Source organism: Podarcis muralis, chromosome 4 (genome assembly GCF_964188315.1).
Source record: "Podarcis muralis chromosome 4, rPodMur119.hap1.1, whole genome shotgun sequence".
Taxonomy (NCBI): domain Eukaryota; kingdom Metazoa; phylum Chordata; class Lepidosauria; order Squamata; family Lacertidae; genus Podarcis; species Podarcis muralis.
This window is the reverse complement of record NC_135658.1, coordinates 20,160,671-20,180,838: the sequence shown is the minus strand read 5'-3', so window position 1 is coordinate 20,180,838 and position 20,168 is coordinate 20,160,671.

Below are 20,168 nucleotides of genomic sequence, written 5' to 3'. Positions count from 1 at the left end.
TGGGAGCCAACTCCTAGGGGCCGGAGTTCCTTTGGCCTCCCCAACAAAATATTTGAGGGGGCAGGGCTCCCCACAAAGTTGATGGGCATTGCCATTCAAGTGGTGCGTGTCTTGTGATCAATTGTGCAGGATGATATTTTATTCAAGTTGGCACCCATGAAATGTACACTGTGAATTTGGCCTATGTAGTATCAGCAATGTAATCCTATCCATATTTACAGTGGTACCTCGGGTTAAGTACTTAATTCGTTCCGGAGGTCCGTTCTTAACCTGAAACTGTTCTTAACCTGAAGCACCACTTTAGCTAATGGGGCCTCCCGCTGCCGCTGCGCCTCCGGAGCACGATTTCTATTCTCATCCTGAAGCAATTCTTAACCCGAGGTACTATTTCTGGGTTAGCGGAGTCTGTAACCTGAAGCGTATGTAACCCGAGGTACCACTGTATTCAGAAATAAGTCCTATTGAGCTCAGTAGAGTGTACTCCTAAGAAAGCATGCTTAAAATGGCATCCTCAATCTACCAGGTGCCTCTATTTTGCAATTTAAGCAAGCTTTTACAACCACCCTGTTTAAAACAACTGCATAATATCAGTAAAAGTGGAATGGCTGATGCAATCTAATAATTTCTTTTAAAAATAAAGTAAAAAGGCCAGCACACCTGTGTTCCATTTGCAAGTGTTTCATTTTTAGTTTCCTAGACTGTGCTTTTATTTATATATGTATATATATAAGGTGAAAGATCTACTGCAAGGAGATTTATTTTCCTTGTGTAGTTGATTGAAGATGATTGTCTGTCTGTACAGTAGACCTAATTAATTTCTGACACCAAGGTCATTTACAGTGTATAGGAAAAGTAATCTCTTGGCTGGAACACAAATAGACCAAAGATAATTGCCGGGGACAAGGACAATATATTCCGCCACCCACGCCCCCGACTGAGACAGGGTTCAATGCCATGAAACAGAGTTATAGCTGATGATCAGCATTTCACAATTCTTCCATTGCATTTTTATCTTCGTAAGTTAGGCTTGTCTACAGAACTTTCAGGGAAAAACGCCAAATCTTGTCGGCTTCCTAGCTCAGTGGGTCAACAAGGCCGTTGGTTCAAGACCCATAGAAGCTGGCTTCTATGGTGGGTTGTCCCTTCTTGGAGAGGGACCCAATTTTTAGTGGTAGACCACATACATTACATCCCGAAGATCCCAGGCTAAGCTTATAGCATTTTCTGTTTCAGTGACGTCTATACTGGCCTGGTCATGTCCACAGAATGGAAAATGGCAAGATTCCCCACGGATGTGCTCTATGGGGAGCTGGCTTCAAGCACCAGGCCAGTTGGCAGACCAACTCTGTGCTACAAAGACTTCTGCAAACATGGAAAGAAGGCTGGCAACATCAACCCCAGCATGTGGGAATCCCTTGCAGATGACCACAGTGCCTGGGGACTGACGGTCAAGTTATGCATCCATAACAATGACCAGAGGAGGAATGGCCACTGGGAGGAACACAGAGGGAAAAAACGGTATGGTGCATCTGCAGCAGCACAACCGGATGCTTTCATCTGCAACAAAACATGTCTCTCCCACATCAGTCTCTAGAGCCACAGCAGACGCTGCAACCTTCCAACAGTTTGACCTCACCCCTGAAGGCATACTCCGTTGTCTCCCAAGACAGACTGCTGCCAATCAAACTTCTGAAGGGAAAGACCTCTGACTGAGGTGCTGGTGAGGACTGCTGTAGGACAATACTGAGCTGGTAAATGAACCAATGGTCTGCGTCTGTGTGAGACCAGTTCCTATGCCCCTTAAGTCTTTTTCCCACAAAGAAGCAAATTGTCATAATTGATACATTGGCATATATTTAGCCTTCAATTTGCCCATGTACTATATCAGCACTATGCTGCTGTCTGGCTCTCGTGTTGCACAAGCTTCTGGGGGAAGAGCCCTTAGTTTAGTAGGACAGGGCATGATGTGCCTGCAAAAGTATTCAGGTTCAATCCCTGAAATTTCCAGTGAGGGCTGGGGAAGATGGATCCCTGGAGAGCTGCTGCCAGTCAATGTAGACAATACCAGGCTAGATGTATCAACAGTCTGAGGTATATATCAGCTTCCTATGATCCTGTTGCTTCTTGGGAGAAAAGCCATGACAAACCTAGACAGCATCTTAAAAAGCAGAAACATCACCTTGCCAACAAAGGTCCGTATAGTTAAAGTTGCGATGTATGGAAGTGAGAGCTGGACCATAAAGAAGGCCAATTGCCAAAGAATTGGTGCTTTTGAATTATGGTGCTGGAGGAGACTCTTGAGAGTCCCATGGACTGCAAGAAGATCAAACCTATCCATTCTTAAGGAAATCAGCCCTGAGTGCTCACTGGAAGGACAGATCGTGAAGCTGAGGCTCCAGTACTTTGGCCATCTCGTGAGAAGAGAAGACTCCCTAGAAAAGACCCTGATGTTGGGAAAGATGGAGGGCACAAGGAGAAGGGGACAACAGAGGACAAAATGATTGGACAGTGTTCTTGAAGCTACCAGCATGAGTTTGACCCAACTGCGGGAGGCAGTGGAAGACAGGAGTGCCTGGCGTGCTCTGGTCCATGGGGTCACGAAGAGTCGGACACGACTAAACGACTAAACAACAACAACAACAACATGATCCTGTTGGGGCCTGTGATGCAGGCAAAGTGAAGTCTTGTTTAGGCCTGCTAATTAAGTTCCCAGTGCATGGATGCAACCACTCCAGAGCATTACAGGCCATTTCATAAACCATCACTACGGAGATTCTAGATAACTTGGTCAGTTTACAGACACACACACCCATCTCTTTCCATAAATATTGTTGCAGTTTCCAGCACGTGGGAGGACCCATGCAGTTCTTCCGAGTTAGTATTATTATTTTTTTGTACTTAAGCATTTAAGCAATCATGTAAAAGCACTGGAGTATCCGGTGTAAATTGCTTCAACATGAGAAATTATGTCTGGGAGAGGCAGCTTACAAGCCATACCAACGTGCATGAAAAAAAGAAAAGTTCCCACCCAGAATGTATTAAAGATACTGATGACCTTTCTTCCAGAACTAAAGCGAGTGGAAATAATTGTACTTACAGCTCCTGTTAAGTCGTGGGTTGACATAGCAGCCGGCACAGCGATCTCTTCAAGTAGCTCTTTATTATGGTAAGCTGGAATAGAACTGACTGTGAACAGCTCAGCCGGCCTGTATTTATAGGCAGCCGGCTGTCACATTGTAACCACAACAGCCCAGAGTTCCCGCCTAAAATAACTGCCGCGGACCTGAGTGAAAACTATCTACAGACCTGAGTGAAAACTATATACAGTATCCCCCTGTTGGCCCAGGGTGAAACTACACTACATAACACCCCTCCCCACCGAGATAAGGCGTTAGTTACAATCGTAATGGTTTCCTTATATACAGCACTACGCGTAATGGTTCAATTAGGCACAAAAGCATATCGGTTACATTTCCCATACTTAGACCAACAGTGATACCTGTCCAACAACATAGTCCTTTAAATGAGTTGGGCGCTTGGAAACTCTGCCAGACCGCCGGGGACTGGTAGCCAAGTCCGGAGGGCCACACAGTTCTCGCTGAGGCTGTGGTGCGACCCTAGGTGGCGTTGGAACCAACTCCCCTGGATCCGCTGCTGTGAGTGGAGCCTCCGCAAGTGGAGTGGTCTGAGTCTGTTCTGAGACGGCTTGGTTCGGCTCCACGCTGGCAGTTTGCGAGGGAGGTGTAGGTGGAGCCTCGCCATCTGTACGTGTCTCTTCTGGAGCCGCAAGCGCAGTTGGGGGCACCTCGGTAGTGTCCAAGTCCCCAACCCTGCGCCTAAGTTGGTCTATGTGCCGTCGCCACAAGCGCCCGTCTTCGAGTGCCACCTGGTACGAGCGAGGTCCAGTGACTCCCACTACTGTGGCTGGCACCCAAGGGATGTCCCCCACATAGTTCCGGGCAAAGACCTGGTTTCCTGGGACAAATGACCGTGGTGCGTTGGCACAGCCTGGGGGTTCAGCCACGGCAAAGTCTGGGTGTAGCCGGTCGAGCGGTGACCTGAGGCGGCGGCCCATAAGCAGTTCCGCAGGACTCCTCCCTGTGGCCGCATGAGGGGTGATGTGTTGCGCGAACAAGTATTCGGCGACCCGCTCATGCCAGTCTCCCCGGTCCAGGCGCGCCAGTGCCTCTTTTGTCGAGCGCACCATTCTTTCCGCTTGCCCGTTGCTGGATGGATGAAAGGGTGCCGTTAGGGCATGGCGGATGCCCAGTCCCAAAAGATACCGCTCAAACGTGCCTGATGTGAACTGCGGTCCGTTGTCAGAGACAAGGACATCAGGACACCCATGCGTTGCAAACAGGCCTCGCAGCACCCGGATGACAGCTTCGGTAGTGGTGGAGGGCATCAGGGCGACCTCCAGCCATTTGGAATAGGCGTCCACCACTACCATAAAGGTCCGGCCGTGAAAGGGGCCAGCCAGATCGATGTGCACCCTCGACCAGGGTGTCTTTGGCGTCTCCCACGTGTATCCCTTAGCTGCCGGTGGTGCAGGCCTCGACTCCTGGCACGCTTGACAGGCGGACACCCAGGCAGTGATGGCATCGTCCATATTAGGCCACCAGACGTAACACCGAGCCAACGCCTTCATTTTGACAATTCCCGGGTGGCCAACGTGCAGAGCCTCCAGGACGCGCTGACGGAGTCCCTGGGGAATCACGACGCGGTCTCCCCACAGCAGACAGCCGCGATGAGCTGAGAGTTCATGTTGTCTGGTTGCGAAGGGCTGGAACTCCGATGCAAAGGGCCCTTATGGCCACCCCCTCCACACCCAGTTTAGCACCCGGCTGATGGTGCGATCCTGGGCAGATGCGGAGGCCACAGTGGCAGCCGACACAGGCGCTGCCGGAAGATCCTCAATCAGAAGGAGCGATGAAGCTGGAGCCGGGTCTTCCACAAATGCTGGAAGAGGGCAACGGCTGAGGGCGTCGGCATGGCCCATCGATTTCCCCGGGCGGTGGATGAGCCGGTAGTGGTAGGCAGCCAGGAAAACAGTCCATCGCAGCATGCGTGGTGAGAGGACCGGTGGAGTTGGACGATCACCGGCGAGGAGGCCCAGGAGTGGCTTGTGATCAGTGATGAGGTCAAAAGTCCTGCCATAGAGGTATTCATGAAACCTCTTCACTCCAGCCACAAGTGCCAATGCCTCCTTGTCGAGCTGGCTGTAATTCCGTTCCGTCGGAGATAGTGTCCTGGAAAAGTAGGCGAGCGGTGCTTCTCTTCCATCTGGAAAACGGTGACTAAGGACAGCCCCGATGCCAAAAGGTGAGGCGTCGCAGGCAAGGACCAGCGGCCTGGATTCACTGTACTGTACCAGCACACTGTCCGAAGAAAGGAGAGCCTTGACCGCGTTGAAGGCCGCCGTCTCCCGATGACCCCAGGCCCAAGGCGTCTTAGTGCTAAGGAGTCGGTGAAGAGGCTCAGCCACTGTGGCTTTGTGGGGCAGGAACATGTTATAAAAGTTCAGCAGCCCCAGGAACGCCTGCAACTCCGTTTTGTTCTTTGGAGTGGGGGCCTGCTGGATAGCGCGGATCTTGGATGTGGTTGGATGAAGACCGGAGGCATCGATAAGATAGCCCAGGAACTCTACCTGTGGAACGGCGATCTGGCACTTCTCCCTTTTTACCTTGAGCCCGGCCTCCTGGAACCTGGTCAGCACGGCACGGAGGCGCTCGAACAGCTGCTGGTGTGAGTCTGCAGACACCAAGACGTCATCAAAATATGGTACCACGCCCGGAAGCCCTTGCAGGAGACGCTCCATAAGGCCTTGGAAGATGCCAGGAGCCACACTCACCCCGAACTGCAACCGGCGGCAACGGAATGCCCCCCGGTGGGTGACGATCGTCTGGGCTGCAGCAGTGGCATCATCGACTGGCAGTTGTTGATAGGCTTGGGCAAGGTCCAGCTTAGCGAAGACCTTACCCTCACCCAGGGAATGCAGCAGGTGTTGGACAACAGGAACCGGATAAGCGTGCTGCTGAAGTGCCTTGTTGATCGTGCACTTGTAGTCAGCGCAGATTCTCACCGACCCATCTGGCTTGACAGGCGTGACGATGGGGGTTTCCCACTTTGCGTGGTCAACCGGCTCCAAAACTCCTTGGGCGATCAGTTTGTCCAGTTGTTCGTCCACCTTAGCCTTGAGAGCAAAGGGAACCCGGCGTGGCTTTAGCTTGATGGGGGCGACTTGTGGATCCAGGCTAAAGGAGATGGGCGTACCTGTATATTGGCCCAAGGTGCCGTCAAAAACCTCGGCAAAGTCTTTGACCAGACCCTCAGTCTCTGCGTTAGAGATGCAGTTGATGCCGGTGACTTCCAGGCCGAGGGCATCAAACCAGTCTAGCCCTAGGAGGCTTGGCCGCTGACCTTCGACCACCACCAACCGGAGCAGGCCCGAAAAATCCTTGAAGGCGATCCGGAACCGGCCAACGCCTACCACGGGAACGTCGTTTCCCTGGTAGTCTCTCAGGTGTACGCGGTGAGAGTCGAGTTGCCTTTTGGACACTCTGGGTACCAGTCTTTTGATGGTGCTCCATGACACGATGGACAGGGCAGACCCGGTGTCGATCTCCATGTCACATGGAGCTCCTTCAATGAGCACCGTGACGTTCAGCTTGCGTCTCGTAGGCGAGTCGGTTTGGCCAATCGTGGTTCCAGACGGGCAGCGGCAGTTGGTGAGAGCGAAACAACTTCCCTTGGCAGACTGGAGTGAAGACTTGGACTTGCGAGTCGATGAAGGGGGGGTGTCAGACGGAGCCGATCGGCAGACCTTAGCGATGTGGCCCCTTCTGGAACACCTCCTACAGATGGCGTCTCTGAATCGACACTTGGCACGGGAATGGTTGCCTCCGCAGCCAGCACATTCCGGTTGGCCCTTGGACTTCTGTTGGAACTTCCTGCGCTCCCGCTTTGTCTGGTGCACATCATCGTCTTCACTGGAGGATGCCTCCTCACTGCTGGCCTCTTCATGATGCACCGGAACGGGCTCCCTAGCAAGACGCAGGCTGCTGGACTTGCGGATCTCCTGAGCGGAGCGTTCAGCAGCTTCTGAGACCACAGCCTCCTCAATGGCTTTCTGTAGCGTGAGGTCTGGCTTGGCTAGGAGACGCCGTTGCAGATGGATGTCCCGGACCCCGCAGACGATTCGATCCATCAGGGCATCGTCTAAGTCTCGGAACTCACAGTGCATTGCAGCCTGTCGCAGGGCGGTGGTGTAGTTGTTGATTGACTCCCCCTCTGCCTGGTTCCTGTGGTAGAACGCATGGCGGGCAGCAATCTTGGACGGCTTTGGTGCGTAGTGGTTGCGGAGCTTCTCTTGGATCGTGTCCCATGGTGATGCCTGGACTGCTTCAGGCGCAACCAACGCTCGGGCCGTCTCAAACACCTCAGGCCCACAGAGGCTGAGGAATAGGCCCCGCTTCCGATCCTGTGATACTGCTGTCAGTTCGTTGGCTTGGAGGTAGCAGTCGAACCGAGCGAGGTAGGAGTCCCATGATTCAGAGGCTGGCGCAAACGGCGGTAGAGGCACAAGTGAAGCCATGATTCCGATGCCGGCGTGAAGGGCGATGGATGGAACACAGTGCTCTAGCCAGAACAGTCAGCTCTGAACTGGTTCTGCCCAGTGATTTCGCTCAGTGATTTCGCTCTGTGATTCAGCTCAGTGATTCAGCTCAGTTCAGAGGCTGGCCGCATCTGGCTGTGCTCTGATGTCCATCTATCCCACCTTCGTCGCCAGTGTTAAGTCGTGGGTTGACATAGCAGCCGGCACAGCGATCTCTTCAAGTAGCTCTTTATTATGGTAAGCTGGAATAGAACTGACTGTGAACAGCTCAGCCGGCCTGTATTTATAGGCAGCCGGCTGTCACATTGTAACCACAACAGCCCAGAGTTCCCGCCTAAAATAACTGCCGCGGACCTGAGTGAAAACTATCTACAGACCTGAGTGAAAACTATATACAGTATCCCCCTGTTGGCCCAGGGTGAAACTACACTACATAACAGCTCCCTTTCCCATTACGATCCTTTAAGAGAAAGAAACTACCCGGAGCGGAACGAGGCCTAGAGTAGGTCTCTCAAGCAGCCTTGTGCAACCACTAACCCACCAAGCACAAAGCAGCTCACCAGTCATTCCCCTCACTTATTTCATTTTTACCCTACTCACACTGGCTCCGCCTCTTCTGTAACTATTTCCCGCACTTTCCAAATCCAAGAATTCAACAACAAAGAACCCTTTGTACATGCTTGGAGGTTCCCTGTAAGTTCTGGAACACTCGGCCAACACAGATATACACATTTCTCCACTGCTTAGCATTGGTCCATCTAGCTCAGTGTTGTTGACCTTGGCTTGGCAACAGCTCTGGGAACATAAAACTGCTGGATCAGGCCCACAGCCCATTTAGACCCACAAGCAGGCACTGGTATGTTCTCCCCTCCTGCAGCTTCCAGCAAATGGCACCACATTGCGTGACCAGGCGGTGACAGCCCCAGCCCCTAGAGATCATAAGAACGGAATAAAGACTCTGACAACGTGTTAGGTGCTCTACGTGGGGCTACCTTTGAAGGTGACCTGGAAACCACAACTAATCCAGAATGCAGCAGCTAGACTGGTGACTGGGGGTGGTTGCCGAGATCACATAACACTGGTCTTGAAAGACCTACATTGGGTCTCAGTACGTTTCCGAGCACAATTCAAAGTGTTGGTGTTGACCCTAAACGGCCTCGGCCCAGTATACCTGAAGTTGCGTCTCCACCCCCATAGTTCTGCCCGGACGCTGAGGTCCAGCGCCGAGGGCCTTCTGGCGGTTCCCTCATTGCGAGAAGCAAAGCTACAGGAAACCAGGCAGAGGGCCTTCTCGGTAGTGACGCCCGCCCTGTGGAATGCCCTCCCATCAGATGTCAAAGAGATAAACAACTAACTGACATTTAGAAAACATCTGAAGGCAGCCCTGTTCAGGGAAGTTTTTAATGTGTTATATTTTGATGTATTTTTAATCTTTGTTGGAGACTGCCCAGAGTGGCTGGGAAGACCCAGCCAGATGGGTGGGGGTACAAATAAATAAATAAATAAATAAATAAATAAATAAATAAATAAATAAAAATAATAGAATTAAAATTAGGCCACAACTTTATTAAACCTCGGAATGTAGGAAAACCTTGGCTTAGGCCTTGAGCCTGTATCCCTCCCAGCCCCCCAGCCAGGGGAACTGGGGCACATCAGGGTAAGTAGGATATGGGGGTGCAATGCAAGATGTATGTGTACGCAGGCAGCCTAGCCCATATCCCCACACACAGGGTAGTTCACTGACAACCTTTCAGTGTATGGCCTTCCATTATATAACCCTTTTAAGAGGGGACCCTGGAATCGCCGCCGCAGGGGGGTGAGTCACCACTTCATTCCCTTCTCCCCATTATAGGGAAGAAAAGACTAAAGTATTCCACCCAAGGCCATAATCGCCAAAGTTGTGACGAATTGCTACGGGGAAGACAAATACAGGAAAATTTCTTCCTGGTCCTTCAACAGCGACCAGTCAAAGACCGTAGCAGCGCCCGCTAAACAGGAAGAAAAAGTTGACCTGCAAACAAGAAAACATTAAACTAAGGGAGGGGAGGGTTGGTGAATCTCCTGAGCCAACTGCCTGGCTACAGTTGGCTCCACCCCCTATAAATATTGGGACTGGCCCACCTCCCAGCAATGAAACTTGTCTTCTGAGGCTGGGCGTGAACATCCAAAAATTAACACTGAGAGGCAAGCCAGCCCCTGTTTGCCAATAAGCTCCCTGGGAACTGTAGCACTGCGCGCGATCCTGCAAAGGGCACCCACAATGTAAAGTGTGAGTGCTCATTACTGCCTTTGACCATGGGAGAGAGAGCATAGCCATCATCGTGGCTTTATCCTCCAGAAATTTGCCCAATTTTCTTTTAAAGCCAGCCCAACCTGGAGATGTCAGGCATCAAACCGGGGTCTCCTTGCATGCAAGTGCTCTAACACTGGGCTATAGCTCTTTTGTGTCCCCCTCCCCCAAATCACAATCTTCAAGGACCTATGCATGCTCCCATGCCTTCATCCATTTACTCTCACGGCATCTCCCTAGCCATAGTGCTCACAGTGTAGCGTTTTTTGTTCTGATAACACTTACATAAAGTCTGTTCCCTTAGCAACTGCCTGGCACATCCCCTCCCAGCTCTGCCATAATAAGTGGCATAACTAATGCCGGCGGAACGTCTACCCATCTTATGAAACAGTTGTTTTTTTTATCACTACGGTAAATGGGCTGTTCTTGAGTGAAGGGTGGGTTTTAAAATGGTGTGTTATTATTTCGACTCGGGCTGTAATTTGTTTACACAGATTGGAATATTATTGTGTGGTTGTTGTTTGTTTTTTACAGATTAGAGCTGAGTAGGCTACTTTTTTCATTAAAAAAATGAATAAAATAAACGTAAGGAGTCAGACTAATTTCTTTCCCTCCCATTAAGTTTTTGATTTATGCTTTGTTTGCAAACAGCTGCTGATGCCTCATGAAAATTTGCAAAACAGACACCCCATAGATAATTCTGCTAATATATTATGCAACGGTATCATTTCTACTCACTTGCCTTCTCTTCATCTGAATAAAAGGTATATATGGGGACGCGGGTGGCGCTGTGGTCTAAACCACAGAGCCTAGGCCTTGCTGATCAGAAGGTTGGCGGTTCATTCCCCATGACGGGGTGAGCTCCCGTTGCTCGGCCCCTGCTCCTGCCAACCTAGCAGTTCGAAAGCACGTCAAAGTGCAAGTAGATAAATAGGTACTGCTCCGGCGGGAAGGTAAACGGTGTTTCTGTGCGCTGCTCTGGTTCGCCAGAAGCGGCTTAGTCATGCTGGCCACATGACCCGGAAGCTGTATGCCGGCTCCCTCGGCCAATAAAGCGAGATGAGCGCCGCAACCCCAGAGTCGTCCGCGACTAGACCTAATGGTCAGGGGTCCCTTTACCTTTACCTGTATATATATGGAACTGCATCCAACAGGGGGATGGGGGAATGGTTGCAGCTCAGAACCATACTAAACTGTTGGTTAAAATGTGGGATCTGAGAAGTTCTGAGTTCAAATCTCAGCTCAGCCGTTGAGTCCCCATCCCTCTATGCTAGACTTGGACAAGTCACATTTCCCCAGGCTCCATTTCTGATGCATATGCTTCCAATAATGCCTAAATCAGCCCTTATCTGACATAAACTGATGGATGGGCTCTGGAATGCTCAGATGTGAGATGGTCTACATGCCATTTCAATCACATTTAAGTACTTTTGTATTAAAATGTCAGCCACTTTGAATTTCTCTTCCCCCTCAGCCTTTTCCCTGTTGTTCGCCCTCTGGCACATGGCATTCCAGGGCTTATCGTCGTTGGATTTCTGTGTTTATCTTTGCTGGCATCTTCAAAATTAAATTTAAACAAATTAAAACATCCACCTACATTTGAATTTGATACTGTGGATTAGCCCGCAAATGAGACGCGACTCTCGAGTTAGTATGTGAGTATTTGCAAAGCTAATCAAATATTTACTCCATTCAGTATCTGCTTATGTATATGTGTGTATCTTGCATTTCTCTATTTTCCAAACAACCAGCTGTGGGGGACCGGGTGGGTGGGAGGGAGGTGGACTGCTTAGTCTAATGAGAATTTCTCGTTTGTTTTGGAGATGAGGCGTTTCCTGCATTATCTCAACCGCTGCGCAATTGTTTAGGCCCCAGCTCTGTTCTAAACCTATCTTTCAAAAATGCATATCCATTTCTTCTTAGAGGAGGTCAGCTTGCTGTGCAGAGGACCCTGTTGTTATTCAATTATGCATCTATACTTCTGTTCCAAAACAGAAATTAGTTGTAAGCCTCACACGTTCTGAGCCTGCCTTTTGCCCTCGACAAACGGAAACAGCGTCAACTTTGAGCTGCTGAGATTGGCAACGCTGTAAGCCATAAGAGGAAGCTTCTTCTCAACCCCAAATCTCTTAAACTGATTATACTTCTGTGGTGCTGTGCTTTCTCCTTTTCTATCCCTCTCTTTGCACTGGTTAGCTGACGGCGGCTGCAATCCGTCACACAGGGACTTTGGGGGCAAAGCCTCATGGAACTCAGTGGGGCTGGTGGATTTCATTCCATTTATGAATCATTTCCTATAGAAACGCAGGAAACCGTCTTATAGTGAATCACACCACTGGCACACCGTAGTCGATATTGCCTACACTGACATGCATGTCAGGGTTGGAATCGGACGTAGGTCAGCAATGAAACAATAAATCACCCGAGGCAAGTGAAGTTAACTCTTTATTCATGGAAACAAACTGCAGCTCAGGTCTAGTGGTCTCAGGAACTCTTTCCAAGAGGTCTTGCATACCCTCCAGCATTTCTCTGATGAAAATAAAGGTAAAGGTAAAGGTACCCCTGCCCATACGGGCCAGTCTTGACAGACTCTAGGGTTGTGCGCCCATCTCACTCTATAGGCCGGGGGCCAGCGCTGTCCGCAGACACTTCCGGGTCACGTGGCCAGCGTGACAAGCTGCATCTGGCGAGCCAGCGCAGCACACGGAATGCCGTTTACCTTCCCGCTAGTAAGCGGTCCCTATTTATCTACTTGCACCCGGGGGTGCTTTCGAACTGCTAGGTTGGCAGGCGCTGGGACCGAGCAGCAGGAGCGCACCCCGCCGCGGGGATTCGAACCGCCGACCTTTTGATCGGCAAGTCCTAGGCGCTGAGGCTTTAACCCACAGCGCCACCTGCGTCCCCTGATGAAAATAAGAACCTCCTATTCAATAATAATAATAATAATAATAATAATAATAATAATAATAATAATATTTATACCCCACCCATCTGACTGGGCTGCCCAGCCACTCTGGGAAGCTTCCAACATATATAAAAACATAATAAAACATTAAACACCAAAAGCTCTTCCTATAGGCTGCATGTTACTTATCTCCTTTGCTTGGGGGTCGCATAACTCTATACGCTCCAACATTAATCTGATGAAAATAGGGACGTCCTAAGGAAAAGCAGGACATTCTGGGATCAAATCAGAAACTGGGATGGCATCTGTAAATCCTGGACTGTCCCTGGAAAATAGGGATACTTGGAGGGTCTGGTCTTGTGAAGCAATTGCGAGGACTGAATATTCCTTCCCTAGTTGCCTAAAACATTGGCTTCTTGTTGCTCCACCCTCTTGATTTATCTGTGTGTTCTGGGAAACCAGACGGGAGTGGAGCGGATCGCAGCAGGAGGGGAAGACTCCCTGTCTTCTTCCATAGCCTGCCTACACTCAGCTTCGGAGTCTGCACTGCCCTCTGCCACAGCCTCTTCTTGCTCACTAAACCCTGTTGCCTCTTCAGCTTCTGACCTCTCCTCCTCCCAGGACTCAGCTACATTAGTAAAGAAAAAGCGTTATAACACTGTGACGCCAGATGGCACTGTGGAGTCCCGTCTTTCGCCAACGTGATTTCCCACTATGAGGTTTACAACACGTTTTCCTGAAACGCTTTTTTGATGTATCTAGATCCAGCCTAGCCTGTCCCCTCTTCTCCCTCTGACAAAGCATTGTCATTCCACCACCAATTCCCTGGCTCTGAGTCTTCTTCCCGGGGGGGTTCCCCAGCTGGGGCCTTCCACCTCTTTTCTGCATCCAGCCAATCCATGACACAGCGTCTCTTCAGGGTTTCAGGCAGGGGACACTGCTGAACATGGACCGCCTCCATACAGGTGAGCTACAACTCTTCCCCAACCAATTAGTGATAAAAAATATGTAAAACTGCTTCATCTATAACAATAATTTTAAAAAAATGTGTAAAAAACAAATCCAATTCTAACAGGAATAAAAACCCTCACTTTAAAGGTTTGTTGAAAAAGGGAGATCTTTAAGAGGTACAGATAGAGGTAAAAGGTAAAGGTAAAGGACACCTGGATGGTTAAGTCCAGTCAAAGGCGACTATGGGGCTGCGGCGCTCATCTCGCTTTCAGGCCAAGGGAGCCGGCATTTGTCCACAGACAGCTTTCTGGGTCGTGTAGCCAGCATGACTAAACTGCTTCTGGCGCAACGGGACACCGTGATGGAAACCAGAGCGCATGGAAACTCTGTTTATCTTCCCGCCACAGCAGTACCTATTTATCTACTTGCACTGGCCTGCTTTTGAACTGCTAGGTTGGCAGGAGCTGGGACAGAGCAATGGGAGCTCACTGCATTGCGGAGATTCAAACCACTGACGTTCTGATCGGCAAGCCCAAGAGGCTCAGTGGTTTAGACCACAGCGCCACCCATGTGATGATACCTACCTCATGTAAGATTTACCAAAGGGTAAATGTTGTCACACTAAATGCCCAATTTGTACATTGAAGGGATTGGATCTCTTGATGAGATGGTATTTGCAGGAGACCATTGCTGAATGCAATGATCAGTTGGGTATATATGGAGAGAGGTTACTTTTTAGGCCAATCTACACAGGGTTGCCCTGTCAGGGTCTGAATTTGAAGCACTGCCAGGAGCAGTTTCTAGCTCATTTGATTTCCTTAGCATGTACATTTGAAGGGTCAAAGCAAAATACAAACTAATAGACAGAGACACACCTACTGTGTCTTTGGGAATAATTTTATTATTTTTATTCTGAAAAGGCTTTATCTTAATTAGAATGCACAACTGAGTACCACTTAGAATAATTTCTAGTTCTTAAGAAGAAAACAAGACCAGGCACATAAACACATATTTTCAGAAGGCAAAGGATGGAAATGCTGAATTACACCCTTCTTGGCAAACCCCCACAATGAACAGCAACATTGATTTAACTGTGTGCTTAGCAATCATGAACATTAGTGACCGTTGATTTCACAAGGAGAAATAATGCTGGCTTATTTAATGACCCTACAGGTAATGTTTGTATTTCTGCTAATTATGATGGAGATGCGGAAGCACTGAAATGCTTAATGAAAATCTTTTTGAAAGGCAAAATGCCAATATACTTATATGATGCTGAGAAATAGTTTTGTGTAGCTTAAAGCAATTGGATGCCTAAAAACTGACTCCTTTGGGAAATAAAAAGTTGTCCAGTCCCATAAATATTATTCAATGCTTTACTAATCGGAACTTCTTGAAAACAGGTGCAAAAACAATCAATGATACACCTAGAAAGTTGTATAAAGCATATGCTTATTCAAACATAGGTTCTTCTTCTTAAATCTATAACATAATTACAGTCAGAACAAAAATCAAAGCTCTGTGCCTCCCATAGCCTGCATTAGCCTGCATCCAGCCTAAGGCTATGCAGCTCCTGGAGATGCATCTTATCACATCCTTATACAACACCCTTCTCCTTCTCTCTGTGCCTGGAAACAGAAGACCAAGAGGCAACTCCCTTTTAGAAAGAACATTTGCAACTGAATGCCTCAGGCATATGATCTAAGGTTAAACACTCACATGAAAGCTAGCAGAGAACACCAACAGTTAATTATCAACCTGTTAAGAGCTCAGACAGAGCTTTAGTATGCTGAACAATTTTCCAGTGTTAAACCCCTTCAGCTTTATACATACACACGTTCTTCATTTCAGTGGGCAATTAAACAATTATACTTAACATTTCAGACCTTGGACTTGATGACTTTTGGGCCCCATATCTCCTGATTTTTTTTGCGTTGTTTCAATTTTTAATGTTTATATTTGAATGAATATGTGGTTTTTATACTTTCGAAACTGCTTGTAGAAGCCCATTTTGGCACTGAGCAGCATACAATTCAAATAATAATTTAATCATCATCATCATCATCATCATCATCATCATGTGCCTCCCTTTCTATGGTAAAGGGCTTCTCTTACCAAGAAGAGTGATAAACCACCATGCTGCATTTGGGGATCTTTCTGCTCACTGTGCCAATTGGGTCCTGGATCTTTGCCCCCAAGTCCTTCCCATGGGGCATGAGTCTGTTAGACCCCTGGCCATAACAGTTAGTCGAAAACTGCCAGAAATAGACCAAATACAGCAGCTCTCAGGGGAGAGAAGATTAGTTTCCATTTTAAAAAAAGCTTACAGGTGACCCAAGTATTCACCGTGTGGTCCTTGGAGCCACTTTAAGAAGTGCTATTTGAAAAGTACCCTTAGATTAAGCATCTCTTGAGAGTCTCCTCACTTAGCTGCTCACGACCGTCACCCCTTTGCAAACTGATTGTTTTAATTGAGCGAGTGGCTTCGAGGACTCCCTTTGTTACCATTAAACGAAACTGCCACGCTCACCTCTCCGGCTTCCCCCAGCCCAACTCATTTAGCCAATGATTTCTTTTAAAAGGCTGCAATTTATCTCTCCATTTCATTACACCAAATCTCTAGGAGGTAGTTTAACCCTAAAATGGGAGCCATTATCTAAACCTGCTTTAATTTGAACTGTTAAGTGATTCACTTCAGAAGCTGTGGGGTTTCTTTTGTTTAAATTGGTTAGGCGTTGAAGTAAATGGTTTGGCAATATTACAGAAAGGTGATGTTGTTGTTTAGTCATTTAGTCGTGTCCGACTCTTCGTGACCCCATGGACCAGAGCATGCCAGGCACTCCTGTCTTCCACTTCCATGGAGCTGGTAGACAGCCACCCTCGACACAGAATTAACCTGCACCTCCATGGACAGCTGTGAGTCCAAAATGACTCCCAGGCTGCGCACCTGGTCCTTCAGGGGCACAGTTACCCCAATCAGGACCAGGGAGTCCCCCACACCCGCCTGCCCCCTGTCCCCCCAAAACAGTACTTCTGTCTTGTCAGGATTCAACCTCAATCTGTTAGCCACCATCCATCCTCCAACTGCCTCCAGGCACTCACACAGGACCTTCACCACCTTCACTGGTTCTGATTTAAAAGAGAGGTAGAGCTGGGTGTCATCTGCAAACTGATGCATACTGATGGTCGGGAATCAGCGTGTTTTTACATGAGTAGAATGTGTCCTTTTATTTAAAATGCATCTCTGGGTTATTTGTGGGGCCTGCCGGGTGTTTTTACATGAGTAGAATGTGTGCTTTTATTTATTTGTGGGTTATTTGTGGGGCATAGGAATTCGTTCACCCCCCCCCCATACAGTCCGCTCCCCCACAAGGTCTGAGGGACAATGGACTGGCCCCCTGCTGAAAAAGTTTGTTGACCCCTGATATAGATATTAAAAAGCATGGGGGAGAGGACAGAACCCTGAGGCACCCCACAAGTGAGAGCCCAGTTGTCTGAACACTCATTCCCCAGGAGGAAGGAGCAGAACCACTGTATAGCAGTGCCCCAGCTCCCAGCCCCTCTAGACGGTCCATATTAGTGTTCATCCGGTCCAAAATGGTGCCTATTTTGTAGTTGGTGCGGCTGACAAGGAGCCTGGTGTGAGCGAAGTTTTTAATGTTTGATGTTTTATTGTATTTTTAATATTTTCTTGGAAGCTGCCCAGAGTGGCAGGGGAAACCCAGGCAGATGGGCAGGGTAGAAATAATAAATTATCATCATCATCATCATCATCATCATCATCATCATCATTATTATTATCCCTTCCTCACCCCTCCTTCCTTCCTTCTTGCTGGTGCTCCTCCTCAAATGCTGCCACTGGTCTTATATGGTGTTGGTTCGCTGCCCCTTGGCCCCCTCTGCCACCCCAACCTGACCTCTCATCCTCCCTCCTCCCTCGTCCTGCTTCACGCTTGAGTCTCTTCTGATGCCAGCATGGGCAAGAGGCTGGAGCTACAGCTCAAATCATACTTGGGAGCCAGTCATCTACCTCTGAATCAAGTGGCAGAACGGGGCTGGGGTGGTAAGGGAGGCAGGAGGCCGAATGTGGGGGACTCCCTTCCACAAAGCGGTGGAGAAATTGGTGTCATGAGAGTGTGTGTGCCCCTCTATCCCCACCCACGTGCCTTGACTTGTATTTTGCCAGACTAAAGGTGGTAACCCTACTACTTAGGAGTGGTGATATGTCAGGGACAGGACCAATAGGCATTATCTGGCTTCTGCCAGATATTTTTTTATCAGCAGAGGAAATATCTGTATCTGTCTCCAACTGGCCCAGTGTTGGTCCCTGGCAGGGCTTCAGAGCCCTGGCATTTACCCATCCACACAATGTTATAATGCCAGGCCTTGGGAGGAATTTCACAACTGGGTGCCACCCCTGAAAAACTACTTTCTCCAGTAACGTCTGAAGGCAGAGATACCCAAAGGCAGGCTTTTAAAGCTGGCATATGGAACACAGGAAATGGATGCATCAGAAAATCTCATAGCTGTCAACCGTCACTTATTTGGCGGGAAACTCCCTTATCCCAGCGCCGTGTCCCGCTGCTGTCCCTTATTGATGATGTCCCTTAAATTTCCCAGGTTCCAAAGGAAGCAGCTCCTCTCCCTCCCTCCCTGCCAGCCAGGGAGCAGGGAGGCTCCAACTGTGTTGCTTGGCTGTGTTGGTCACCCAATAAGGAGTCTAAGAATGACTGGGGGGTGGAGCTTGTATGCCTTGTGCCAATCAAATCGGCCACGTTGCCTGGGGACTCGCCTTTGCTCAGCGCTTCCCAGGGGAGAGGTGACAGTGGTTTTCCTTGCTGCATCCCCTTTGCTGGGTTGCTGTGCTGTGGGAACCACCGCTTGAGGCTTCGTTTGGCTGCTGGCTGGGCTTTCTCCCTTTGGCTCAGAGGGGCTCAGAAGTTGAACATACCTGTGCCCGGAAAATCCCTTATTTTGTCTGCTGATCCCTTATTTTTGAGGCTGCTGGTCCTTTATTTTCAAATCTGTAAGTTGACAGCTATGAAATCTACATTTTGTGTTACAAGCTTTGAAAACTGTTTGGTTTGGAACATCTTATTGGAGAAGCTCATATTTCAGAACAGTGGATCTTATGTAACTTTCTAAGGTCCACCTAACGTTAACTACAAAATATGGAAATTTCTGAATGATGCGTCAGTGCAGCCACTGTCATGGAATAAATGCACGAGTTTTTAATGGTCTACAAAGATTTCTAGCTAAGCTGTAGAAAGATCCATTTTCTCCTAGGGATCAAAATGTAGATCTGTCAAGTGTGACCCAGAAAGATTTCTTTCCTAAGCTTATACCAATGTAAGACTTACCACCATCCCTCAAAGTCATGATTGAGGCCTGAATACCAAACAACTTCCCAGGAGATACATTATGCTAATCACTACCGCAATCAGTTATTTATCATTCTTACAGACATGTATTTTCCATTTATGCTAACAGGGTGGTTGATTGGATTTCTCTCATTAAATGGGCAGAGTCAAAACCAGTCTTATAAACTGCTGTTCAAGTTAATTGGGGAGTACTTTAGTACTTGGAAACTGAAAATTAAGGTTTTAAAATTATAACCTACATCAATCAGGCATTCTTCCGACATTAAGCCAAAATCAATCTGCTTAGTGTGCTCAGCATAAAGCTAAAGTAAAAAGAAGAAGAAAAAGCATTTGTTGGAAAAACCTATGAACTCATCAAGGGAAGGTAGACAATGCTTGGCAAGGGCTACATGCTGCGTTTTTTGTTTGGGCTACTCAAGGAACTAGTCCATAAGTAATTAGACAAAGTAAATGTGCAGGTAGCATATCATTCCCCTCCGTAGTTGTTCTTATCATACATTGCGTCCATTTATTGAAGTCAAATAATTCCCATTTCTCTGCCTTTCTGTTCTTACCCCTTTCCTTCTCCTCCTTTCTGTGGTCTGGCTCCCATAGTTAAAATAACTGTGATCCCAGAGCTAACATCTACTTATTGGATTCTTATATAAGAATAATAATAATAGGAAGAAGAAGAAGAAGAAGAAGAAGAAGAAGAAGAAGAAGAAAAGAAGAAGAAGAAGAAGAAGAAGAAGTCGAAGTCGTTACATGTTGCCCATCTGACTGAGTTGCCCCAGCTATTCTGGGCAGCTCCCAACAAAAAATAGTAAAAGCACAATACAACATCAAATGTTAAAAACTTCCCCATATAGCGCTGTCTTGATGTCTTTTAAAAATCACATAGCTGTTTATCTGTTTGTCATCTGATGGGAGGGTGTTCCACAGGGCAGACACCACTACTGAGAATGCCCTCTGCCTGGTTCCCGGTAACCTCACCTATCACAATTAGAGAACCACCAGAAGGCCCTCAGAGCTAGACCTCAGTGTCCG